Here is a 27,495-nt window from a genome sequence, read left to right on the forward strand (position 1 = left end):
AAAGTGAGTGACAATGAGGATTAGAGAGAGAGTGACAGTGAGGATTAGACACAGATTGACAGTGAGGGTTAGAGAGAGAGTGACAGTGAATATTAGAGAGAGAGTGACAGTGAGGATTAGGTAGAGAGTGACAGTGAGGATTAGAGAGAGAGTGACAGTGAGGATTAGAGAGAGATTGACAGTGTGGGTTGGAGAGAGAGTGACCGTGAGGATTAGAGAGAGAGTCACAGTGAGGATTAGGGTGTGAGTGACAGTGAGGATTAGAGAGAGAGTGACAGTGAGGATTAGAGAGAGAGTGACAGTGAGGGTTAGAGAGAGAGTGCCAGTGAGGATTAGAGAGAGAGTGACAGTGAGGATTAGGGAGTGAGTGACAGTGAGGAGTAGAGAGTGACAGTGAGGATTAGGGTGTGACAGTGAGGATTAGAGAGAGAGTGACAGTGAGGATTCGAGAGTGACAGTGAGGAATAGAGAGTGACAGTGAGGATTAGGGTGTGACAGTGAGGATTAGGGAGAGAGTGACAGTGAGGATTAGAGAATGACAGTGAGGATTAGAGAGAGAGTCAGTGAGGATTAGGGAGAGAGTGACAGTGAGGATTAGAGAGAGAGTGACAGTGAGGATTAGGGAGTGAGTGACAGTGAGGAGTAGAGAGTGACAGTGAGGATTAGGGTGTGACAGTGAGGATTAGGGAGAGAGTGACAGTGAGGATTAGAGAATGACAGTGAGGATTAGAGAGAGAGTCAGTGAGGATTAGGGAGAGAGTGACAGTGAGGATTAGAGAGAGAGTGACAGTGAGGATTAGGGAGTGAGTGACAGTGAGGAGTAGAGAGTGACAGTGAGGATTAGGGTGTGACAGTGAGAATTAGGGAGAGAGTGAGAGTGATGATTAGGAAGAGAGTGACAGTGAGGATTAGTGAGTGACAGTGAGGGTTACGGAGAGAGTGACATTGAGGATTAAGGAAGACAGTGAGGATTAGAGAGAGTCATTGAGGATCACAGGGAGAGTGACAGTGAGCATTAGAGAGAGACAGTGAGGATTAGGAGTGACAGTGATGATTAGAGAGAGAGTGACAGTGAGGATTAGAGAGTGACAGTGAGGATAAGAAAGTGATAGTAAGTATTAGGGAGAGAGTGACAGTGAGGATTAGAGAGAGAGAGAGTGACAGTGTGGATTAGAGAGAAACAGTGAGGATTACGGAGAGAGTGACAGTGAGTATTAGAGAGTGACAGTGAGGATTAGAGAGTGACAGTGAGGATTAGAGAGAGAGTGACAGTGAGGATTAGAGAGTGACAGTGAGGATTAGTGAGAGAGTGACTTTGAGTATGAGCGAGAGACAGTGAGGATTAGGGATAGAGTGACAGTGAGGATTAGAGAATGACAGTGAGGATTAGAGAGAGTGTCAGTGAGGATTAGGGAGAGAGTGACAGTGAGGATTAGAGAGAGAGTGACAGTGAGGATTAGAGAGTTACAGTGAGGATTAGAGAGTGACAGTGAGGATTAGGGAGAGAGTGACATTGAGGATTAGGGAGAGACAGTGAGGATTAGGGAGAGTTTGACAGTGAGGATTAGAGAATGACAGTGAGGATTAGAGAGAGTGACAGTGAGGATGAGGGAGAGTGTGACAGTGAGGATTAGGGCGAGAGTGACAGTGAGGATTAGAGAGTGACAGTGAGGATTACGGAGAGAGTGACAGTGACGATTAGAGAGAGAGTGACAGTGAGGATTAGAGAGAGAGTGTGACACTGAGGATTAGAAAGAGAGTTACAGTGAAGATTAGGGAGACAGTGACAGTGAGGATTAGAGAGAGAGTGACAGTGAGGATTAGAGAGAGAGTAACAGTGAGGATTATAGAGAGATTGACAGTGAGGGTTAGAGAGAGAGTGACAGTGAGGATTAGAGAGAGAGTGACAGTGATGATTAGGGAGTCAGTGACAGTGAGGATTACAGAGAGAGTGACCGTGAGGATTAGAGAGAGACAGTGAGGATTAGGGAGAGAGTGACAGTGAGGATTAGAGAGTGACAGTGAGGATTAGAGAGTGACAGTGAGGATTAGGGAGAGAGTGACAGTGAGGATTAGAGAGAGAGTGACAGTGAGGATTAGAGAGAGAGTGACAGTGAGGGTTAGAGAGAGAGTGCCAGTGAGGATTAGAGAGAGAGTGACAGTGAGGATTAGGGAGTGAGTGACAGTGAGGAGTAGAGAGTGACAGTGAGGATTAGGGTGTGACAGTGAAAATTAGGGAGAGAGTGAGAGTGAGGATTAGGAAGAGAGTGACAGTGAGGATTAGTGAGTGACAGTGAGGGTTACGGAGAGAGTGACATTGAGGATTAAGGACAGACAGTGAGGATTAGAGAGAGTCATTGAGGATTACAGGGAGAGTGACAGTGAGCATTAGAGAGAGACAGTGAGGATTAGAGAGTGACAGTGAGGATTAGAGAGAGAGTGACAGTGAGGATTAGAGAGTGACAGTGAGGATTAGTGAGAGAGTGACTTTGAGTATGAGCGAGAGACAGTGAGGATTAGGGAGAGAGTGACAGTGAGGATTAGAGAATGACAGTGAGGATTAGAGAGAGTGTCAGTGAGGATTAGGGAGAGAGTGACAGTGAGGATTAGAGAGAGAATGACAGTGAGGATTGGAGAGTTACAGTGAGGATTAGAGAGTGACAGTGAGGATTAGGGAGAGAGTGACATTGAGGATTAGGGAGAGACAGTGAGGATTAGGGAGAGTTTGACAGTGAGGATTAGAGAATGACAGTGAGGATTAGAGAGAGTGACAGTGAGGATGAGGGAGAGAGTGACAGTGAGAATTAGGGTGAGAGTGACAGTGAGGATTAGAGAGTGACAGTGAGGATTACGGAGAGAGTGACAGTGACGATTAGAGAGAGAGTGACAGTGAGGATTAGAGAGAGAGTGACAGTGAGGATTAGAGAGAGAGAGAGTGACACTGAGGATTAGAAAGAGAGTTACAGTGAGAATTAGGGAGACAGTGACAGTGAGGATTAGAGAGAGAGTGACAGTGAGGATTAGAGAGAGAGTAACAGTGAGGATTATAGAGAGATTGACAGTGAGGGTTAGAGAGAGAGTGACAGTGAGGATTAGAGAGAGAGTGACAGTGATGATTAGGTAGTGAGTGACAGTGAGGATTACAGAGCGAGTGACTGTGAGGATTAGAGAGAGACAGTGAGGATTAGGGAGAGAGTGACAGTGAGGATTAGAGAGAGAGTGACAGTGAGGATTAGAGAGAGAGTGACTGAGGGTTAGAGAGAGAGTGCCAGTGAGGATTAGAGAGAGAGTGACAGTGAGGATTAGGGAGTGAGTGACAGTGAGGATTAGAGAGTGACAGTGAGGATTAGGGTGTGACAGTGAGAATTAGGGAGAGAGTGAGAGTGAGGATTAGGAAGAGAGTGACAGTGAGGATTAGTGAGTGACAGTGAGGGTTACGGAGAGAGTGACATTGAGGATTAAGGACAGACAGTGAGGATTAGAGAGAGTCATTGAGGATTACAGGGAGAGTGACAGTGAGCATTAGAGAGAGACAGTGAGGATTAGGAGTGACAGTGATGATTAGAGAGAGAGTGACAGTGAGGATTAGAGAGAGAGTGACAGTGAGGGTTAGAGAGAGAGTGCCAGTGAGGATTAGAGAGAGAGTGACAGAGAGGATTAGGGAGTGAGTGACAGTGAGGAGTAGAGAGTGACAGTGAGGATTAGGGTGTGACAGTGAGAATTAGGGAGAGAGTGAGAGTGAGGATTAGGAAGAGAGTGACAGTGAGGATTAGTGAGTGACAGTGAGGGTTACGGAGAGAGGGACATTGAGGATTAAGGACAGACAGTGAGGATTAGAGAGAGTCATTGAGGATTACAGGGAGAGTGACAGTGAGCATTAGAGAGAGACAGTGAGGATTAGAGAGTGACAGTGAGGATTAGAGAGAGAGTGACAGTGAGGATTAGAGAGTGACAGTGAGGATTAGTGAGAGAGTGACTTTGAGTATGAGCGAGAGACAGTGAGGATTAGGGAGAGAGTGACAGTGAGGATTAGAGAATGAAAGTGAGGATTAGAGAGAGTGTCAGTGAGGATTAGAGAGAGAGTGACAGTGAGGATTAGAGAGAGAGTGACAGTGAGGATTGGAGAGTTACAGTGAGGATTAGAGAGTGACAGTAAGGATTAGGGAGAGAGTGACATTGAGGATTAGGGAGAGACAGTGAGGATTAGGGAGAGTTTGACAGTGAGGATTAGAGAATGACAGTGAGGATTACAGAGAGTGACAGTGAGGATGATGGAGAGAGTGACAGTGAGGATTAGGGTGAGAGTGACAGTGAGGATTAGAGAGTGACAGTGAGGATTACGGAGAGAGTGACAGTGACGATTAGAGAGAGAGTGACAGTGAGGATTAGAGAGAGAGTGACAGTGAGGAATAGAGAGAGAGAGAGTGACACTGAGGATTAGAAAGAGAGTTACAGTGAGGATTAGGGAGACAGTGACAGTGAGGATTAGAGAGAGAGTGACAGTGAGTATTAGAGAGAGAGTAACAGTGAGGATTATAGAGAGATTGACAGTGAGGGCTAGAGAGAGAGTGACAGTGAGGATTAGAGAGAGAGTGACAGTGATGATTAGGTAGTGAGTGACAGTGAGGATTACAGAGAGAGTGACTGTGAGGATTAGAGAGAGACAGTGAGGATTAGGGAGAGAGTGACAGTGAGGATTAGAGAGAGAGTGACAGTGAGGATTAGAGAGAGAGTGACAGTGAGGGTTAGAGAGAGAGTGCCAGTGAGGATTAGAGAGAGAGTGACAGTGAGGATTAGGGAGTGAGTGACAGTGAGGAGTAGAGAGTGACAGTGAGGATTAGGGTGTGACAGTGAGAATTAGGGAGAGAGTGAGAGTGAGGATTAGGAAGAGAGTGACAGTGAGGATTAGTGAGTGACAGTGAGGGTTACGGAGAGAGTGACATTGAGGATTAAGGACAGACAGTGAGGATTAGAGAGAGTCATTGAGGATTACAGGGAGAGTGACAGTGAGCATTAGAGAGAGACAGTGAGGATTAGGAGTGACAGTGATGATTAGAGAGAGAGTGACAGTGAGGATTAGAGAGTGACAGTGAGGATAAGAAAGTGATAGTAAGTATTAGGGAGAGAGTGACAGTGTGGATTAGAGAGAGAGAGAGTGACAGTGAGGATTAGAGAGTGACAGTGAGGATTAGTGAGAGAGTGACTTTGAGTATGAGCGAGAGACAGTGAGTATTAGGGAGAGAGTGACAGTGAGGATTAGAGAATGACAGTGAGGATTAGAGAGAGTGTCAGTGAGGATTAGGGAGAGAGTGACAGTGAGGATTAGAGAGAGAGTGACAGTGAGGAGTAGAGAGTTACAGTGAGGATTAGAGAGTGACAGTGAGGATTAGGGAGAGAGTGACATTGAGGATTAGGGAGAGACAGTGAGGATTAGGGAGAGTTTGACAGTGAGGATTAGAGAATGACAGTGAGGATTAGAGAGAGTGACAGTGAGGATGAGGGAGAGAGTGACAGTGAGGATTAGGGTGAGAGTGACAGTGAGGATTAGAGAGTGACAGTGAGGATTACGGAGAGAGTGACAGTGACGATTAGAGAGAGTGACAGTGAGGATTAGAGAGAGAGTAACAGTGAGGATTATAGAGAGATTGACAGTGAGGGTTAGAGAGAGAGTGACAGTGAGGATTAGAGAGAGAGTGACAGTGATGATTAGGGAGTGAGTGACAGTGAGGATTACAGAGAGAGTGACTGTGAGGATTAGGGAGAGACAGTGAGGATTAGGGAGAGAGTGACAGTGAGGATTAGAGAGTGACAGTGAGGATTAGAGAGTGACAGTGAGGATTAGGGAGAGAGTGACAGTGAGGATTAGAGAGAGAGTGACAGTGAGGATTAGAGAGAGAGTGACAGTGAGGGTTAGAGAGAGAGTGCCAGTGAGGATTAGAGAGAGAGTGACAGTGAGGATTAGGGAGTGAGTGACAGTGAGGAGTAGAGAGTGACAGTGAGGATTAGGGAGTGAGTGACAGTGAGGAGTAGAGAGTGACAGTGAGGATTAAGGTGTGACAGTGAGAATTAGGGAGAGAGTGAGAGTGAAGATTAGGAAGAGAGTGACAGTGAGGATTAGTGAGTGACAGTGAGGGTTACGGAGAGAGTGACATTGAGGATTAAGGACAGACAGTGAGGATTAGAGAGAGTCATTGAGGATTACAGGGAGAGTGACAGTGAGCATTAGAGAGAGACAGTGAGGATTAGGAGTGACAGTGATGATTAGAGAGAGAGTGACAGTGAGGATTAGAGAGTGACAGTGAGGTTTGAGAGTGTCAGTGAGGATTAGGGAGAGAGTGACAGTGAGGATTAGAGAGAGAGTGACAGTGAGGATTAGAGAATGACAGTGAGGTTTGAGAGTGTCAGTGAGGATTAGGGAGAGAGTGACAGTGAGGATTAGAGAGAGAGTGACAGTGAGGATTAGAGAGTTACAGTGAGGATTAGAGAGTGACAGTGAGGATTAGGGAGAGAGTGACATTGAGGATTAGGGAGAGACAGTGAGGATTAGGGAGAGTTTGACAGTGAGGATTAGAGAATGACAGTGAGGATTAGAGAGAGTGACAGTGAGGATGAGGGAGAGAGTGACAGTGAGGATTAGGGTGAGAGTGACAGTGAGGATTCGAGAGTGACAGTGAGGATTACGGAGAGAGTGACAGTGAGGATTAGAGAGAGAGTGACAGTGAAGATTATAGAGAGATTGACAGTGAGGGTTAGAGAGAGAGTGACAGTGAGGATTAGAGAGAGAGTGACAGTGATGATTAGGGAGTGAGTGACAGTGAGGATTACAGAGAGAGTGACTGTGAGGATTAGGGAGAGACAGTGAGGATTAGGGAGAGAGTGACAGTGAGGATTAGAGAGTGACAGTGAGGATTAGAGAGTGACAGTGAGGATTAGGGAGAGAGTGACAGTGAGGATTAGAGAGAGACTGACAGTGAGGATTAGAGAGAGAGTGACAGTGAGGGTTAGAGAGAGAGTGCCAGTGAGGATTAGGGAGAGAGTGACAGTGAGGATTAGGGATGAGTGACAGTGAGGAGTAGAGAGTGACAGTGAGGATTAGGGTGTGACAGTGAGAATTAGGGAGAGAGTGAGAGTGAGGATTAGAGAGAGATAGAGTGACAGTGAGGATTAGAGAGAAACAGTGAGGATTACGGAGAGAGTGACAGTGAGGATTAGAGAGTGACAGTGAGGATTACGGAGAGAGTGACAGTGACGATTAGAGAGAGAGTGACAGTGAGGATTAGAGAGAGAGTCACAGTGAGGATTAGAGAGAGAGAGAGTGACAGTGAGGATTAGAAAGAGAGTTACAGTGAGGATTAGGGAGACAGTGACAGTGAGGATTAGAGAGAGAGTGACAGTGAGGATTAGAGAGAGAGTAACAGTGAGGATTATAGAGAGATTGACAGTGAGGGTTAGAGAGAGAGTTACAGTGAGGATTAGAGAGAGAGTGACAGTGATGATTAGGGAGTGAGTGACAGTGAGGATTACAGAGAGAGTGACTGTGAGGATTAGAGAGAGACAGTGAGGATTAGAGAGTGACAGTGAGGATTAGGGAGAGAGTGACAGTGAGGATTAGAGAGAGAGTGACAGTGAGGATTAGGGAGAGAGTGACAGTGAGGATTAGAGAGTGACAGTGAGGATTAGAGAGTGACTGTGAGGATTAGGGAGAGAGTGACAGTGAGGATTACGGAGAGAGTGACAGTGAGGGTTAGAGAGAGAGTGCCAGTGAGGATTAGAGAGAGAGTGACAGTGAGGATTAGGGAGTGAGTGACAGTGAGGAGTAGAGAGTGACAGTGAGGATTAGGGAGTGAGTGACAGTGAGGAGTAGAGAGTGACAGTGAGGATTAGGGTGTGACAGTGAGAAGTAGGGAGAGAGTGAGAGTGAGGATTAGGAAGAGAGTGACAGTGAGGATTAGTGAGTGACAGTGAGGGTTACGGAGAGAGTGACATTGAGGATTAAGGACAGACAGTGAGGATTAGAGAGAGTCATTGAGGATTACAGGGAGAGTGACAGTGAGCATTAGAGAGAGACAGTGAGGATTAGGAGTGACAGTGATGATTAGAGAGAGAGTGACAGTGAGGATTAGAGAGTGACAGTGAGGATAAGAAAGTGATAGTAAGTATTAGGGAGAGAGTGACAGTGAGGATTAGAGAGAGATAGAGTGACAGTGAGGATTAGAGAGAAACAGTGAGGATTACGGAGAGAGTGACAGTGAGGATTAGAGAGTGACAGTGAGGATTACGGAGAGAGTGACAGTGACGATTAGAGAGAGAGTGACAGTGAGGATTAGAGAGAGAGTCACAGTGAGGATTAGAGAGAGAGAGAGTGACAGTGAGGATTAGAAAGAGAGTTACAGTGAGGATTAGGGAGGCAGTGACAGTGAGGATTAGAGAGAGAGTGACAGTGAGGATTAGAGAGAGAGTAACAGTGAGGATTATAGAGAGATTGACAGTGAGGGTTAGAGAGAGAGTTACAGTGAGGATTAGAGAGAGAGTGACAGTGATGATTAGGGAGTGAGTGACAGTGAGGATTACAGAGAGAGTGACTGTGAGGATTAGAGAGAGACAGTGAGGATTAGAGAGTGACAGTGAGGATTAGGGAGAGAGTGACAGTGAGGATTAGAGAGAGAATGACAGTGAGGATTAGGGAGAGAGTGACAGTGAGGATTAGAGAGTGACAGTGAGGATTAGAGAGTGACTGTGAGGATTAGGGAGAGAGTGACAGTGAGGATTACGGAGAGAGTGACAGTGAGGGTTAGAGAGAGAGTGCCAGTGAGGATTAGAGAGAGAGTGACAGTGAGGATTAGGGAGTGAGTGACAGTGAGGAGTAGAGAGTGACAGTGAGGATTAGGGAGTGAGTGACAGTGAGGAGTAGAGAGTGACAGTGAGGATTAGGGTGTGACAGTGAGAAGTAGGGAGAGAGTGAGAGTGAGGATTAGGAAGAGAGTGACAGTGAGGATTAGTGAGTGACAGTGAGGGTTACGGAGAGAGTGACATTGAGGATTAAGGACAGACAGTGAGGATTAGAGAGAGTCATTGAGGATTACAGGGAGAGTGACAGTGAGCATTAGAGAGAGACAGTGAGGATTAGGAGTGACAGAGATGATTAGAGAGAGAGTGACAGTGAGGATTAGAGAGTGACAGTGAGGATAAGAAAGTGATAGTAAGTATTAGGGAGAGAGTGACAGTGAGGATTAGAGAGAGAGAGAGTGACAGTGAGGATTAGAGAGTGACAGTGAGGATTAGTGAGAGAGTGACTTTGAGTATGAGCGAGAGACAGTGAGGATTAGGGAGAGAGTGACAGTGAGGATTAGAGAATGACAGTGAGGATTAGAGAGAGTGTCAGTGAGGATTAGGGAGAGAGTGACAGTGAGGATTAGAGAGAGTGACAGTGAGGATTAGACAGTTACAGTGAGGATTAGAGAGTGACAGTGAGGATTAGGGAGAGAGTGACATTGAGGATTAGGGAGAGACAGTGAGGATTAGGGAGAGTTTGACAGTGAGGATTAGAGAATGACAGTGAGGATTAGAGAGTGGCCGTGAGGATGAGGGAGAGAGTGACAGTGAGGATTAGGGTGAGAGTGACAGTGAGGATTAGAGAGTGACAGTGAGGATTACGGAGAGAGTGACAGTGAGGATTAGAGAGAGAGTGACAGTGAGGATTAGAGAGAGAGTAACAGTGAAGATTATAGAGAGATTGACAGTGAGGGTTAGAGAGAGAGTGACAGTGAGGATTAGAGAGAGAGTGACAGTGATGATTAGGGAGTGAGTGACAGTGAGGATTACAGAGAGAGTGACTGTGAGGATTAGGGAGAGACAGTGAGGATTAGGGAGAGAGTGACAGTGAGGATTAGAGAGAGAGTGACAGTGAGGATTAGAGAGAGATAGAGTGACAGTGAGGATTAGAGAGAAACAGTGAGGATTACGGAGAGAGTGACAGTGAGGATTAGAGAGTGACAGTGAGGATTACGGAGAGAGTGACAGTGACGATTAGAGAGAGAGTGACAGTGAGGATTAGAGAGAGAGAGAGAGACTCTGAGGATTAGAAAGAGAGTTACAGTGAGGATTAGGGAGACAGTGACAGTGAGGATTAGAGAGAGAGTGACAGTGAGGATTAGAGAGAGAGTAACAGTGAGGATTATAGAGAGATTGACAGTGAGGGTTGGGAGAGAGAGAGTGACAGTGATGATTAGAGAGAGAGTGACAGTGATGATTAGGGAGTGAGTGACAGTGAGGATTACAGAGAGAGTGACTGTGAGGATTAGAGAGAGACAGTGAGGATTAGAGAGTGACAGTGAGGATTAGGGAGAGAGTGACAGTGAGGATTAGAGAGAGAGTGACAGTGAGGATTAGGGAGAGAGTGACAGTGAGGATTAGAGAGTGACAGTGAGGATTAGAGAGTGACAGTGAGGATTAGGGAGAGAGTGACAGTGAGGATTACGGAGAGAGTGACAGTGAGGGTTAGAGAGAGAGTGCCAGTGAGGATTAGAGAGAGAGTGACAGTGAGGATTAGGGAGTGAGTGACTGTGAGGAGTAGAGAGTGACAGTGAGGATTAGGGAGTGAGTGACAGTGAGGATTAGAGAGTGACAGTGAGGATTAGGGTGTGACAGTGAGAATTAGGGAGAGAGTGAGAGTGAGGATTAGGAAGAGAGTGACAGTGAGGATTAGTGAGTGACAGTGAGGGTTACGGAGAGAGTGACATTGAGGATTAAGGACAGACAGTGAGGATTCGAGAGAGTCATTGAGGATTACAGGGAGAGTGACAGTGAGCATTAGAGAGAGACAGTGAGGATTAGGAGTGACAGTGATCATTAGAGAGAGAGTGACAGTGAGGATTAGAGAGAGTGACAGTGAGGATAAGAAAGTGATAGTAAGTATTAGGGAGAGAGTGACAGTGAGGATTAGAGAGAGAGAGAGTGACAGTGAGGATTAGAGAGTGACAGTGAGGATTAGTGAGAGAGTGACTTTGAGTATGAGCGAGAGACAGTGAGGATTAGGGAGAGAGTGACAGTGAGGATTAGAGAATGACAGTGAGGATTAGAGAGAGTGTCAGTGAGGATTAGGGAGAGAGTGACAGTGAGGATTAGAGTGAGAGTGACAGTGAGGATTAGACAGTTACAGTGAGGATTAGAGAGTGACAGTGAGGATTAGGGAGAGAGTGACATTGAGGATTAGGGAGAGACAGTGAGGATTAGGGAGAGTTTGACAGTGAGGATTAGAGAATGACAGTGAGGATTAGAGAGAGAGACAGTGAGGATGAGGGAGAGAGTGACAGTGAGGATTAGGGTGAGAGTGACAGTGAGGATTAGAGAGTGACAGTGAGGATTAGAGAGAGAGTGACAGTGAGGATTAGAGAGAGAGTAACAGTGAAGATTATAGAGAGATTGACAGTGAGGGTTAGAGAGAGAGTGACAGTGAAGATTAGAGAGAGAGTGACAGTGATGATTAGGGAGTGAGTGACAGTGAGGATTACAGAGAGAGTGACTGTGAGGATTAGGGAGAGACAGTGAGGATTAGGGAGAGAGTGACAGTGAGGATTAGAGAGAGAGTGACAGTGAGGATTAGAGAGTGACAGTGAGGATTAGGGAGAGAGTGACAGTGAGGATTAGAGAGAGAGTGACAGTGAGGATTAGAGAGAGAGTGACAGTGGGGGTTAGAGAGAGAGTGCCAGTGAGGATTAGAGAGAGAGTGACAGTGAGGATTAGGGAGTGAGTGACAGTGAGGAGTAGAGAGTGACAGTGAGGATTAGGGTGTGACAGTGAGAATTAGGGAGAGAGTGAGAGTGAGGATTAGGAAGAGAGTGACAGTGAGGATTAGTGAGTGACATTGAGGGTTACGGAGAGAGTGACATTGAGGATTAAGGACAGACAGTGAGGATTAGAGAGAGTCATTGAGGATTACAGGGAGAGTGACAGTGAGCACTAGAGAGAGACAGTGAGGATTAGGAGTGACAGTGATGATTAGAGAGAGAGTGACAGTGAGGATTAGAGAGTGACAGTGAGGATAAGAAAGTGATAGTAAGTATTAGGGAGAGAGTGACAGTGAGGATCAGAGAGAGAGAGAGTGACAGTGAGGATTAGAGAGAAACAGTGAGGATTACGGAGAGAGTGACAGTGAGGATTAGAGAGTGACAGTGAGGATTACGGAGAGAGTGACAGTGATGATTAGAGAGAGAGTGACAGTGAGGATTAGAGAGAGAGTGACAGTGAGGATTAGAGAGAGAGAGAGTGACAGTGAGGATTAGAAAGAGAGTTACAGTGAGGATTAGGGAGACAGTGACAGTGAGGATTAGAGAGAGAGTGACAGTGAGGATTAGAGAGAGAGTAACAGTGAGGATTATAGAGAGATTGACAGTGAGGGTTAGAGAGAGAGAGTGACAGTGAGGATTAGAGAGAGAGTGACAGTGATGATTCGGGAGTGAGTGACAGTGAGGATTACAGAGAGAGTGACTGTGAGGATTAGGGAGAGACAGTGAGGATTAGGGAGAGAGTGACAGTGAGGATTAGAGAGAGAGTGACAGTGAGGATTAGGGAGTGAGTGACAGTGAGGAGTAGAGAGTGACAGTGAGGATTAGGGTGTGACAGTGAGAATTAGGGAGAGAGTGAGAGTGAGGATTAGGAAGAGAGTGACAGTGAGGATTAGTGAGTGACATTGAGGGTTACGGAGAGAGTGACATTGAGGATTAAGGACAGACAGTGAGGATTAGAGAGAGTCATTGAGGATTACAGGGAGAGTGACAGTGAGCACTAGAGAGAGACAGTGAGGATTAGGAGTGACAGTGATGATTAGAGAGAGAGTGACAGTGAGGATTAGAGAGTGACAGTGAGGATAAGAAAGTGATAGTAAGTATTAGGGAGAGAGTGACAGTGAGGATCAGAGAGAGAGAGAGTGACAGTGAGGATTAGAGAGAAACAGTGAGGATTACGGAGAGAGTGACAGTGAGGATTAGAGAGTGACAGTGAGGATTACGGAGAGAGTGACAGTGATGATTAGAGAGAGAGTGACAGTGAGGATTAGAGAGAGAGTGACAGTGAGGATTAGAGAGAGAGAGAGTGACAGTGAGGATTAGAAAGAGAGTTACAGTGAGGATTAGGGAGACAGTGACAGTGAGGATTAGAGAGAGAGTGACAGTGAGGATTAGAGAGAGAGTAACAGTGAGGATTATAGAGAGATTGACAGTGAGGGTTAGAGAGAGAGAGTGACAGTGAGGATTAGAGAGAGAGTGACAGTGATGATTCGGGAGTGAGTGACAGTGAGGATTACAGAGAGAGTGACTGTGAGGATTAGGGAGAGACAGTGAGGATTAGGGAGAGAGTGACAGTGAGGATTAGAGAGAGAGTGACAGTGATGATTAGGGAGTGAGTGACAGTGAGGATTACAGAGAGAGTGACTGTGAGGATTAGGGAGAGACAGTGAGGATTAGGGAGAGAGTGACAGTGAGGATTAGAGAGAGAGTGACAGTGAGGATTAGAGAGTGACAGTGAGGATTAGGGAGAGAGTGACAGTGAGGATTAGAGAGAGAGTGACAGTGAGGATTAGAGAGAGAGTGACAGTGGGGGTTAGAGAGAGAGTGCCAGTGAGGATTAGAGAGAGAGTGACAGTGAGGATTAGGGAGTGAGTGACAGTGAGGAGTAGAGAGTGACAGTGAGGATTAGGGTGTGACAGTGAGAATTAGGGAGAGAGTGAGAGTGAGGATTAGGAAGAGAGTGACAGTGAGGATTAGTGAGTGACATTGAGGGTTACGGAGAGAGTGACATTGAGGATTAAGGACAGACAGTGAGGATTAGAGAGAGTCATTGAGGATTACAGGGAGAGTGACAGTGAGCACTAGAGAGAGACAGTGAGGATTAGGAGTGACAGTGATGATTAGAGAGAGAGTGACAGTGAGGATTAGAGAGTGACAGTGAGGATAAGAAAGTGATAGTAAGTATTAGGGAGAGAGTGACAGTGAGGATCAGAGAGAGAGAGAGTGACAGTGAGGATTAGAGAGAAACAGTGAGGATTACGGAGAGAGTGACAGTGAGGATTAGAGAGTGACAGTGAGGATTACGGAGAGAGTGACAGTGACGATTAGAGAGAGAGTGACAGTGAGGATTAGAGAGAGAGTGACAGTGAGGATTAGAGAGAGAGAGAGTGACACTGAGGATTAGAAAGAGAGTTACAGTGAGGATTAGGGAGACAGTGACAGTGAGGATTAGAGAGAGAGTGACAGTGAGGATTAGAGAGAGAGTAACAGTGAGGATTATAGAGAGATTGACAGTGAGGGTTAGAGAGAGAGAGTGACAGTGAGGATTAGAGAGAGAGTGACAGTGATGATTCGGGAGTGAGTGACAGTGAGGATTACAGAGAGAGTGACTGTGAGGATTAGGGAGAGACAGTGAGGTTTAGGGAGAGAGTGACAGTGAGGATTAGAGAGTGACAGTGAGGATTAGGGAGAGAGTGACAGTGAGGATTAGTGAGAGAGTGACAGTGAGGATTAGAGAGAGAGTGACAGTGGGGGTTAGAGAGAGAGTGCCAGTGAGGATTAGAGAGAGAGTGACAGTGAGGATTAGGGAGTGAGTGACAGTGAGGAGTAGAGAGTGACAGTGAGGATTAGGGTGTGACAGTGACAATTAGGGAGAGAGTGAGGATTAGGAAGAGAGTGACAGTGAGGATTAGTGAGTGACAGTGAGGGTTACGGAGAGAGTGACATTGAGGATTAAGGACAGACAGTGAGGATTAGAGAGAGTCATTGAGGATTACAGGGAGAGTGACTGTGAGCATTAGAGAGACAGTGAGGATTAGGAGTGACAGTGATGATTAGAGAGAGAGTGACAGTGAGGATTAGAGAGTGACAGTGAGGATAAGAAAGTGATAGTAAGTATTAGGGAGCGAGTGACAGTGAGAATCAGAGAGAGAGAGAGTGACAGTGAGGATTAGAGAGAAACAGTGAGGATTACGGAGAGAGTGACAGTGAGGATTAGAGAGTGACAGTGAGGATTACGGAGAGAGTGACAGTGATGATTAGAGAGAGAGTGACAGTGAGGATTAGAGAGAGAGTGACAGTGAGGATTAGAGAGAGAGAGAGTGACAGTGAGGATTAGAAAGAGAGTTACAGTGAGGATTAGGGAGACAGTGACAGTGAGGATTAGAGAGAGAGTGACAGTGAGGATTAGAGAGAGAGTAACAGTGAGGATTATAGAGAGATTGACAGTGAGGGTTAGAGAGAGAGAGTGACAGTGAGGATTAGAGAGAGAGTGACAGTGATGATTCGGGAGTGAGTGACAGTGAGGATTACAGAGAGAGTGACTGTGAGGATTAGGGAGAGACAGTGAGGATTAGGGAGAGAGTGACAGTGAGGATTAGAGAGAGAGTGACAGTGATGATTAGGGAGTGAGTGACAGTGAGGATTACAGAGAGAGTGACTGTGAGGATTAGGGAGAGACAGTGAGGATTAGGGAGAGAGTGACAGTGAGGATTAGAGAGAGAGTGACAGTGAGGATTAGAGAGTGACAGTGAGGATTAGGGAGAGAGTGACAGTGAGGATTAGAGAGAGAGTGACAGTGAGGATTAGAGAGAGAGTGACAGTGGGGGTTAGAGAGAGAGTGCCAGTGAGGATTAGAGAGAGAGTGACAGTGAGGATTAGGGAGTGAGTGACAGTGAGGAGTAGAGAGTGACAGTGAGGATTAGGGTGTGACAGTGAGAATTAGGGAGAGAGTGAGAGTGAGGATTAGGAAGAGAGTGACAGTGAGGATTAGTGAGTGACATTGAGGGTTACGGAGAGAGTGACATTGAGGATTAAGGACAGACAGTGAGGATTAGAGAGAGTCATTGAGGATTACAGGGAGAGTGACAGTGAGCACTAGAGAGAGACAGTGAGGATTAGGAGTGACAGTGATGATTAGAGAGAGAGTGACAGTGAGGATTAGAGAGTGACAGTGAGGATAAGAAAGTGATAGTAAGTATTAGGGAGAGAGTGACAGTGAGGATCAGAGAGAGAGAGAGTGACAGTGAGGATTAGAGAGAAACAGTGAGGATTACGGAGAGAGTGACAGTGAGGATTAGAGAGTGACAGTGAGGATTACGGAGAGAGTGACAGTGACGATTAGAGAGAGAGTGACAGTGAGGATTAGAGAGAGAGTGACAGTGAGGATTAGAGAGAGAGAGAGTGACACTGAGGATTAGAAAGAGAGTTACAGTGAGGATTAGGGAGACAGTGACAGTGAGGATTAGAGAGAGAGTGACAGTGAGGATTAGAGAGAGAGTAACAGTGAGGATTATAGAGAGATTGACAGTGAGGGTTAGAGAGAGAGAGTGACAGTGAGGATTAGAGAGAGAGTGACAGTGATGATTCGGGAGTGAGTGACAGTGAGGATTACAGAGAGAGTGACTGTGAGGATTAGGGAGAGACAGTGAGGTTTAGGGAGAGAGTGACAGTGAGGATTAGAGAGTGACAGTGAGGATTAGGGAGAGAGTGACAGTGAGGATTAGTGAGAGAGTGACAGTGAGGATTAGAGAGAGAGTGACAGTGGGGGTTAGAGAGAGAGTGCCAGTGAGGATTAGAGAGAGAGTGACAGTGAGGATTAGGGAGTGAGTGACAGTGAGGAGTAGAGAGTGACAGTGAGGATTAGGGTGTGACAGTGACAATTAGGGAGAGAGTGAGGATTAGGAAGAGAGTGACAGTGAGGATTAGTGAGTGACAGTGAGGGTTACGGAGAGAGTGACATTGAGGATTAAGGACAGACAGTGAGGATTAGAGAGAGTCATTGAGGATTACAGGGAGAGTGACTGTGAGCATTAGAGAGACAGTGAGGATTAGGAGTGACAGTGATGATTAGAGAGAGAGTGACAGTGAGGATTAGAGAGTGACAGTGAGGATAAGAAAGTGATAGTAAGTATTAGGGAGCGAGTGACAGTGAGAATCAGAGAGAGAGAGAGTGACAGTGAGGATTAGAGAGAAACAGTGAGGATTACGGAGAGAGTGACAGTGAGGATTAGAGAGTGACAGTGAGGATTACGGAGAGAGTGACAGTGACGATTAGAGAGAGAGTGACAGTGAGGATTAGAGAGACAGTGACAGTGAGGATTAGAGAGAGAGAGAGAGTGACACTGACGATTAGAAAGAGAGTTACAGTGAGGATTAGAGAGACAGTGACAGTGAGGATTTGAGAGAGAGTGACAGTGAGGATTAGAGAGAGAGTAACAGTGAGGATTATAGAGAGATTGACAGTGAGGGTGAGAGAGAGAGTGACAGTGAGGATTAGAGAGAGAGTGACAGTGATGATTAGGGAGTGAGTGACAGTGAGGATTACAGAGAGAGTGACTGTGAGGATTAGAGAGAGACAGTGAGGATTAGGGAGAGAGTGACAGTGAGGATTAGAGAGTGACAGTGAGGATTAGAGAGTGACAGTGAGGATTAGGGAGAGAGTGACAGTGAGGATTAGAGAGAGAGTGACAGTGAGGGTTAGAGAGAGAGTGCCAGTGAGGATTAGAGAGAGAGTGACAGTGAGGATTAGGGAGTGAGTGACAGTGAGGAGTAGAGAGTGACAGTGAGGATTAGGGTGTGACAGTGAGAATTAGGGAGAGAGTGAGAGTGAGGATTAGGAAGAGAGTGACAGTGAGGATTAGTGAGTGACAGTGAGGGTTACGGAGAGAGTGACATTGAGGATTAAGGACAGACAGTGAGGATTAGAGAGAGTCATTGAGGATTACAGGGAGAGTGACAGTGAGCATTAGAGAGAGACAGTGAGGATTAGGAGTGACAGTGATGATTAGAGACAGAGTGACAGTGAGGTTTAGAGAGTGACAGTGAGGATAAGAAAGTGATAGTAAGTATTAGGGAGAGAGTGACAGTGAGGATTAGAGAGAGAGAGAGTGACAGTGAGGATTAGAGAGCGACAGTGAGGATTAGTGAGAGAGTGACTTTGAGTATGAGCGAGAGACAGTGAGGATTAGGGAGAGAGTGACAGTGAGGATTAGAGAATGACAGTGAGGATTAGAGAGAGTGTCAGTGAGGATTAGGGAGAGAGTGACAGTGAGGATTAGGGAGAGACAGTGAGGATTAGGGAGAGTTTGACAGTGAGGATTAGAGAATGACAGTGAGGATTAGAGAGAGTGACAGTGAGGATGAGGGAGAGAGTGACAATGAGGATTAGGGTGAGAGTGACAGTGAGGATTAGAGAGTGACAGTGAGGATTACGGAGAGAGTGACAGTGAGGATTAGAGAGAGAGTGACAGTGAGGATTAGAGAGAGAGTAACAGTGAGGATTATAGAGAGATTGACAGTGAGGGTTAGATAGAGAGTGACAGTGAGGATTAGAGAGAGAGTGACAGTGATGATTAGGGAGTGAGTGACAGTGAGGATTACAGAGAGAGTGACTGTGAGGATTAGGGAGAGACAGTGAGGATTAGGGAGTGACAGTGAGGATTAGAGAGTGACAGTGAGGATTAGGGAGAGAGTGACAGTGAGGATTAGAGACAGAGTGACAGTGAGGGTTAGAGAGAGAGTGCCAGTGAGGATTAGAGAGAGAGAGTGACAGTGAGGATTAGGGAGTGAGTGACAGTGAGGAGTAGAGAGTGACAGTGAGGATTAGGGTGTGACAGTGAGAATTAGGGAGAGAGTGAGAGTGAGGATTAGGAAGAGAGTGAGAGTGAGGATTAGTGAGTGACAGTGAGGGTTACGGAGAGAGTGACATTGAGGATTAAGGACAGACAGTGAGGATTAGAGAGAGTAATTGAGGATTACAGGGAGAGTGACAGTGAGCATTAGAGAGAGACAGTGAGGATTAGGAGTGACAGTGATGATTAGAGAGAGAGTGACAGTGAGGATTAGAGAGTGACAGTGAGGATAAGAAAGTGATAGTAAGTATTAGGGAGAGAGTGACAGTGAGGATTAGAGAGAGAGAGAGAGCGACAGTGAGGATTAGAGAGAAACAGTGAGGATTACGGAGAGAGTGACAGTGAGGATTAGAGAGTGACAGTGAGGATTACGGAGAGAGTGACAGTGACGATTAGAGAGAGAGTGACAGTGAGGATTAGAGAGAGAGTGACAGTGAGGATTAGAGAGAGAGAGAGTGACACTGAGGATTAGAAAGAGAGTTACAGTGAGGATTAGGGAGACAGTGACAGTGAGGATTAGAGAGAGAGTAACAGTGAGGACTATAGAGAGATTGACAGTGAGGGTTAGAGAGAGAGTGACAGTGAGGATTAGAGAGAGAGTGACAGTGATGATTAGGGAGTGAGTGACAGTGAGGATTACAGAGAGAGTGACTGTGAGGATTAGAGAGTGACAGTGAGGATTAGAGAGTGACAGTGAGGATTAGGGAGAGAGTGACAGTGAGGATTAGGGTGAGACTGACAGTGAGAATTAGAGAGTGACAGTGAGGATTAGTGACAGAGTGACTTTGAGTATGAGCGAGAGACAGTGAGGATTAGGGAGAGAGTGACAGTGAGGATTAGAGAATGACAGTGTGGATTAGAGAGAGTGTCAGTGAGGATTAGGGAGAGAGTGACAGTGAGGATTAGAGAGAGAGTGACAGTGAGGATTAGAGAGTTACAGTGAGGATTAGAGAGTGACAGTGAGGATTAGGGAGAGAGTGACATTGAAGATTAGGGAGAGATAGTGAGGATTAGGGAGAGTTTGACAGTGAGGATTAGAGAATGACAGTGAGGATTAGAGAGAGTGTCAGTGAGGATGAGGGAGAGAGTGACAGTGAGGATTAGGGTGAGAGTGACAGTGAGGATTCGAGAGTTACAGTGAGGATTAGGGAGACAGTGACAGTGAGGATTAGAGAGAGAGTGACAGTGAGGATTAGAGAGAGAGTAACAGTGAGGAGTATAGAGAGATTGACAGTGAGGGTTAGAGAGAGAGTGACAGTGAGGATTAGAGAGAGAGTGACAGTGATGATTAGGGAGTGAGTGACAGTGAGGATTACAGAGAGAGTGACTGTGAGGATTAGAGAGAGACAGTGAGGATTAGGGAGAGAGTGACAGTGAGGATTAGAGAGTGACAGTGAGGATTAGAGAGTGACAGTGAGGATTAGGGAGAGAGTCACAGTGAGGATTAGAGAGAGAGTGACAGTGAGGATTAGAGAGAGAGTGACAGTGAGGGATAGAGAGAGAGTGCCAGTGAGGATTAGAGAGAGAGTGACAGTGAGGATTAGGGAGTGAGTGACAGTGAGGAGTAGAGAGTGACAGTGAGGATTAGGGTGTGACAGTGAGAATTAGGGAGAGAGTGAGAGTGAGGATTTGGAAGAGAGTGACAGTGAGGATTAGTGAGTGACAGTGAGGGTTACGGAAAGAGTGACATTGAGGATTAAGGACAGACAGTGAGGATTAGAGAGAGTCATTGAGGATTACAGGGAGAGTGACAGTGAGCATTAGAGAGAGACAGTGAGGATTAGGAGTGACAGTGATGATTAGAGAGAGAGTGACAGTGAGGATTAGAGAGTGACAGTGAGGATAAGAAAGTGATAGTAAGTATTAGGGAGAGAGTGACAGTGAGGATTAGAGAGAGAGAGAGTGACAGTGATGATTAGAGAGTGACAGTGAGGATTAGTGAGAGAGTGTCAGTGAGGATTAGGGAGAGAGTGACAGTGAGGATTAGAGAGAGAGTGACAGTGAGGATTAGAGAGTTACAGTGAGGATTAGAGAGTGACAGTGAGGATTAGGGAGAGAGTGACATTGAGGATTAGGGAGAGACAGTGAGGATTAGGGAGAGTTTGACAGTGAGGATTAGAGAATGACAGTGAGGATTAGAGAGAGTGACAGTGAGGATGAGGGAGAGAGTGACAGTGAGGATTAGGGTGAGAGTGACAGTGAGGATTAGAGAGTGACAGTGAGGATTACGGAGAGAGTGACAGTGAGGATTAGAGAGAGAGTGACAGTGAGGATTAGAGAGAGAGTAACAGTGAGGATTATAGAGAGATTGACAGTGAGGGTTAGAGAGAGAGTGACAGTGAGGATTAGAGAGAGAGTGACAGTGATGATTAGGGAGTGAGTGACAGTGAGGATTACAGAGAGAGTGACTGTGAGGATTAGGGAGAGACAGTGAGGATTAGGGAGAGAGTGACAGTGAGGATTAGAGAGTGACAGTGAGGATTAGAGAGTGACAGTGATAATTAGGGAGAGAGTGACAGTGAGGATTAGAGAGAGAGTGACAGTGAGGGTTAGAGAGAGAGTGCCAGTGAGGATTAGAGAGAGAGTGACAGTGAGGATTAGGGAGTGAGTGTCAGTGAGGAGTAGAGAGTGACAGTGAGGATTAGGGTGTGACAGTGAGGATTAGGGAGAGTTTGACAGTGAGGATTAGAGAATGACAGTGAGGATTAGAGAGAGTGACAGTGAGGATGAGGGAGAGAGTGACAGTGAGGATTAGGGTGAGAGTGACAGTGAGGATTAGAGAGTGACAGTGAGGATTACGGAGAGAGTGACAGTGAGGATTAGAGAGAGAGTGACAGTGAGGATTAGAGAGAGAGTAACAGTGAGGATTATAGAGAGATTGACAGTGAGGGTTAGAGAGAGAGTGACAGTGAGGATTAGAGAGAGAGTGACAGTGATGATTAGGGAGTGAGTGACAGTGAGGATTACAGAGAGAGTGACTGTGAGGATTAGGGAGAGACAGTGAGGATTAGGGAGAGAGTGACAGTGAGGATTAGAGAGTGACAGTGAGGATTAGAGAGTGACAGTGATAATTAGGGAGAGAGTGACAGTGAGGATTAGAGAGAGAGTGACAGTGAGGGTTAGAGAGAGAGTGCCAGTGAGGATTAGAGAGAGAGTGACAGTGAGGATTAGGGAGTGAGTGTCAGTGAGGAGTAGAGAGTGACAGTGAGGATTAGGGTGTGACAGTGAGAATTAGGGAGAGAGTGAGAGTGAGGATTAGGAAGAGAGTGACAGTGAGGATTAGTGAGTGACAGTGAGGGTTACAGAGAGAGTGACATTGAGGATTTAGGACAGACAGTGAGGATTAGAGAGAGTAATTGAGGATTACAGGGAGAGTGACAGTGAGCATTAGAGAGAGACAGTGAGGATTAGGAGTGACAGTGATGATTAGAGAGAGAGTGACAGTGAGGATTAGAGAGTGACAGTGAGGATAAGAAAGTGATAGTAAGTATTAGGGAGAGAGTGACAGTGAGGATTAGAGAGAGAGAGAGTGACAGTGAGGATTTGAGAGAAACAGTGAGGATTACGGAGAGAGTGACAGTGAGGATTAGAGAGTGACAGTGAGGATTACGGAGAGAGTGACAGTGACGATTAGAGAGAGAGTGACAGTGAGGATTAGAGAGAGAGTGACAGTGAGGATTAGAGAGAGAGAGAGTGACACTGAGGATTAGAAAGAGAGTTACAGTGAGGATTAGGGAGACAGTGACAGTGAGGATTAGAGAGAGAGTAACAGTGAGGACTATAGAGAGATTGACAGTGAGGGTTAGAGAGAGAGTGACAGTGAGGATTAGAGAGAGAGTGACAGTGATGATTAGGGAGTGAGTGACAGTGAGGATTACAGAGAGAGTGACTGTGAGGATTAGAGAGTGACAGTGAGGATTAGAGAGTGACAGTGAGGATTAGGGAGAGAGTGACAGTGAGGATTAGGGTGAGAGTGACAGTGAGGATTAGAGAGTGACAGTGAGGATTAGTGAGAGAGTGACTTTGAGTATGAGCGAGAGACAGTGAGGATTAGGGAGAGAGTGACAGTGAGGATTAGTGAGTGACAGTGAGGGTTACGGAGAGAGTGACATTGAGGATTAAGGACAGACAGTGAGGATTAGAGAGAGTCATTGAGGATTACAGGGAGAGTGACAGTGAGCATTAGAGAGAGACAGTGAGGATTAGGAGTGACAGTGATGATTAGAGAGAGAGTGACAGTGAGGATTAGAGAGTGACAGTGAGGATAAGAAAGTGATAGTAAGTATTAGGGAGAGAGTGACAGTGAGGATTAGAGAGAGAGAGAGTGACAGTGAGACTTAGAGAATGACAGTGAGGATTAGTGAGAGAGTGACTTTGAGTATGAGCGAGAGACAGTGAGGATTAGGGAGAGAGTGACAGTGAGGATTAGAGAATGACAGTGAGGATTAGAGAGAGTGTCAGTGAGGATTAGGGAGAGAGTGACAGTGAGGATTAGAGAGAGAGTGACAGTGAGGATTAGAGAGTTACCGTGAGGATTAGAGAGTGACAGTGAGGATTAGGGAGAGAGTGACATTGAGGATTAGGGAGAGACAGTGAGGATTAGGGAGAGTTTGACAGTGAGGATTAGAGAATGACGGTGAGGATTAGAGAGAGTGACAGTGAGGATGAGGGAGAGAGTGACAGTGAGGATTAGGGTGAGAGTGTCAGTGAGGATTAGAGAGTGACAGTGAGGATTACGGAGAGAGTGACAGTGACGATTAGAGAGAGAGTGACAGTGAGGATTAGAGAGAGAGTAACAGTGAGGATTATAGAGAGATTGACAGTGAGGGTTAGAGAGAGAGTGACAGTGAGGATTAGAGAGAGAGTGACAGTGATGATTAGGGAGTGAGTGACAGTGAGGATTACAGAGAGAGTGACTGTGAGGATTAGGGAGAGACAGTGAGGATTAGGGAGAGAGTGACAGTGAGGATTAGAGAGTGACAGTGAGGATTAGAGAGTGACAGTGAGGATTAGGGAGAGAGTGACAGTGAGGATTAGAGAGAGAGTGACAGTGAGGATTAGAGAGAGAGTGACAGTGAGGATTCGAGAGTTACAGTGAGGATTAGGGAGACAGTGACAGTGAGGATTAGAGAGAGAGTGACAGTGAGGATTAGAGAGAGAGTAACAGTGAGGAGTATAGAGAGATTGACAGTGAGGGTTAGAGAGAGAGTGACAGTGAGGATTAGAGAGAGAGTGACAGTGATGATTAGGGAGTGAGTGACAGTGAGGATTACAGAGAGAGTGACTGTGAGGATTAGAGAGAGACAGTGAGGATTAGGGAGAGAGTGACAGTGAGGATTAGAGAGTGACAGTGAGGATTAGAGAGTGACAGTGAGGATTAGGGAGAGAGTGACAGTGAGGATTAGAGAGAGAGTGACAGTGAGGATTAGAGAGAGAGTGACAGTGAGGGATAGAGAGAGAGTGCCAGTGAGGATTAGAGAGAGAGTGACAGTGAGGATTAGGGAGTGAGCGACAGTGAGGAGTAGAGAGTGACAGTGAGGATTAGGGTGTGACAGTGAGAATTAGGGAGAGAGTGAGAGTGAGGATTTGGAAGAGAGTGACAGTGAGGATTAGTGAGTGACAGTGAGGGTTACGGAAAGAGTGACATTGAGGATTAAGGACAGACAGTGAGGATTAGAGAGAGTCATTGAGGATTACAGGGAGAGTGACAGTGAGCATTAGAGAGAGACAGTGAGGATTAGGAGTGACAGTGATGATTAGAGAGAGAGTGACAGTGAGGATTAGAGAGTGACAGTGAGGATAAGAAAGTGATAGTAAGTATTAGGGAGAGAGTGACAGTGAGGATTAGAGAGAGAGAGAGTGACAGTGATGATTAGAGAGTGACAGTGAGGATTAGTGAGAGAGTGTCAGTGAGGATTAGGGAGAGAGTGACAGTGAGGATTAGAGAGAGAGTGACAGTGAGGATTAGAGAGTTACAGTGAGGATTAGAGAGTGACAGTGAGGATTAGGGAGAGAGTGACATTGAGGATTAGGGAGAGACAGTGAGGATTAGGGAGAGTTTGACAGTGAGGATTAGAGAATGACAGTGAGGATTAGAGAGAGTGACAGTGAGGATGAGGGAGAGAGTGACAGTGAGGATTAGGGTGAGAGTGACAGTGAGGATTAGAGAGTGACAGTGAGGATTACGGAGAGAGTGACAGTGAGGATTAGAGAGAGAGTGACAGTGAGGATTAGAGAGAGAGTAATAGTGAGGATTATAGAGAGATTGACAGTGAGGGTTAGAGAGAGAGTGACAGTGAGGATTAGAGAGAGAGTGACAGTGATGATTAGGGAGTGAGTGACAGTGAGGATTACAGAGAGAGTGACTGTGAGGATTAGGGAGAGACAGTGAGGATTAGGGAGAGAGTGACAGTGAGGATTAGAGAGTGACAGTGAGGATTAGAGAGTGACAGTGATAATTAGGGAGAGAGTGACAGTGAGGATTAGAGAGAGAGTGACAGTGAGGGTTAGAGAGAGAGTGCCAGTGAGGATTAGAGAGAGAGTGACAGTGAGGATTAGGGAGTGAGTGTCAGTGAGGAGTAGAGAGTGACAGTGAGGATTAGGGTGTGACAGTGAGGATTAGGGAGAGTTTGACAGTGAGGATTAGAGAATGACAGTGAGGATTAGAGAGAGTGACAGTGAGGATGAGGGAGAGAGTGACAGTGAGGATTAGGGTGAGAGTGACAGTGAGGATTAGAGAGTGACAGTGAGGATTACGGAGAGAGTGACAGTGAGGATTAGAGAGAGAGTGACAGTGAGGATTAGAGAGAGAGTAACAGTGAGGATTATAGAGAGATTGACAGTGAGGGTTAGAGAGAGAGTGACAGTGAGGATTAGAGAGAGAGTGACAGTGATGATTAGGGAGTGAGTGACAGTGAGGATTACAGAGAGAGTGACTGTGAGGATTAGGGAGAGACAGTGAGGATTAGGGAGAGAGTGACAGTGAGGATTAGAGAGTGACAGTGAGGATTAGAGAGTGACAGTGATAATTAGGGAGAGAGTGACAGTGAGGATTAGAGAGAGAGTGACAGTGAGGGTTAGAGAGAGAGTGCCAGTGAGGATTAGAGAGAGAGTGACAGTGAGGATTAGGGAGTGAGTGTCAGTGAGGAGTAGAGAGTGACAGTGAGGATTAGGGTGTGACAGTGAGAATTAGGGAGAGAGTGAGAGTGAGGATTAGGAAGAGAGTGACAGTGAGGATTAGTGAGTGACAGTGAGGGTTACGGAGAGAGTGACATTGAGGATTTAGGACAGACAGTGAGGATTAGAGAGAGTAATTGAGGATTACAGGGAGAGTGACAGTGAGCATTAGAGAGAGACAGTGAGGATTAGGAGTGACAGTGATGATTAGAGAGAGAGTGACAGTGAGGATTAGAGAGTGACAGTGAGGATAAGAAAGTGATAGTAAGTATTAGGGAGAGAGTGACAGTGAGGATTAGAGAGAGAGAGAGTGACAGTGAGGATTTGAGAGAAACAGTGAGGATTACGGAGAGAGTGACAGTGAGGATTAGAGAGTGACAGTGAGGATTACGGAGAGAGTGACAGTGACGATTAGAGAGAGAGTGACAGTGAGGATTAGAGAGAGAGTGACAGTGAGGATTAGAGAGAGAGAGAGTGACACTGAGGATTAGAAAGAGAGTTACAGTGAGGATTAGGGAGACAGTGACAGTGAGGATTAGAGAGAGAGTAACAGTGAGGACTATAGAGAGATTGACAGTGAGGGTTAGAGAGAGAGTGACAGTGAGGATTAGAGAGAGAGTGACAGTGATGATTAGGGAGTGAGTGACAGTGAGGATTACAGAGAGAGTGACTGTGAGGATTAGAGAGTGACAGTGAGGATTAGAGAGTGACAGTGAGGATTAGGGAGAGAGTGACAGTGAGGATTAGGGTGAGAGTGACAGTGAGGATTAGAGAGTGACAGTGAGGATTAGTGAGAGAGTGACTTTGAGTATGAGCGAGAGACAGTGAGGATTAGGGAGAGAGTGACATTGAGGATTAGTGAGTGACAGTGAGGGTTACGGAGAGAGTGACATTGAGGATTAAGGACAGACAGTGAGGATTAGAGAGAGTCATTGAGGATTAAGGGAGAGTGACAGTGAGCATTAGAGAGAGACAGTGAGGATTAGGAGTGACAGTGATGATTAGAGAGAGAGTGACAGTGAGGATTAGAGAGTGACAGTGAGGATAAGAAAGTGATAGTAAGTATTAGGGAGAGAGTGACAGTGAGGATTAGAGAGAGAGAGAGTGACAGTGAGACTTAGAGAATGACAGTGAGGATTAGTGAGAGAGTGACTTTGAGTATGAGCGAGAGACAGTGAGGATTAGGGAGAGAGTGACAGTGAGGATTAGAGAATGACAGTGAGGATTAGAGAGAGTGTCAGTGAGGATTAGGGAGAGAGTGACAGTGAGGATTAGAGAGAGAGTGACAGTGAGGATTAGAGAGTTACCGTGAGGATTAGAGAGTGACAGTGAGGATTAGGGAGAGAGTGACATTGAGGATTAGGGAGAGACAGTGAGGATTAGGGAGAGTTTGACAGTGAGGATTAGAGAATGACGGTGAGGATTAGAGAGAGTGACAGTGAGGATGAGGGAGAGAGTGACAGTGAGGATTAGGGTGAGAGTGTCAGTGAGGATTAGAGAGTGACAGTGAGGATTACGGAGAGAGTGACAGTGACGATTAGAGAGAGAGTGACAGTGAGGATTAGAGAGAGAGTAACAGTGAGGATTATAGAGAGATTGACAGTGAGGGTTAGAGAGAGAGAGTGACAGTGAGGATTAGAGAGAGAGTGAAAGTGATGATTAGGGAGTGAGTGACAGTGAGGATT

Source organism: Chiloscyllium plagiosum, unplaced genomic scaffold (genome assembly GCF_037043375.1).
Source record: "Chiloscyllium plagiosum isolate Xiang-an unplaced genomic scaffold, Cpla_swu_hap1 HiC_scaffold_42, whole genome shotgun sequence".
Classification (NCBI taxonomy): Eukaryota; Metazoa; Chordata; class Chondrichthyes; order Orectolobiformes; family Hemiscylliidae; genus Chiloscyllium; species Chiloscyllium plagiosum.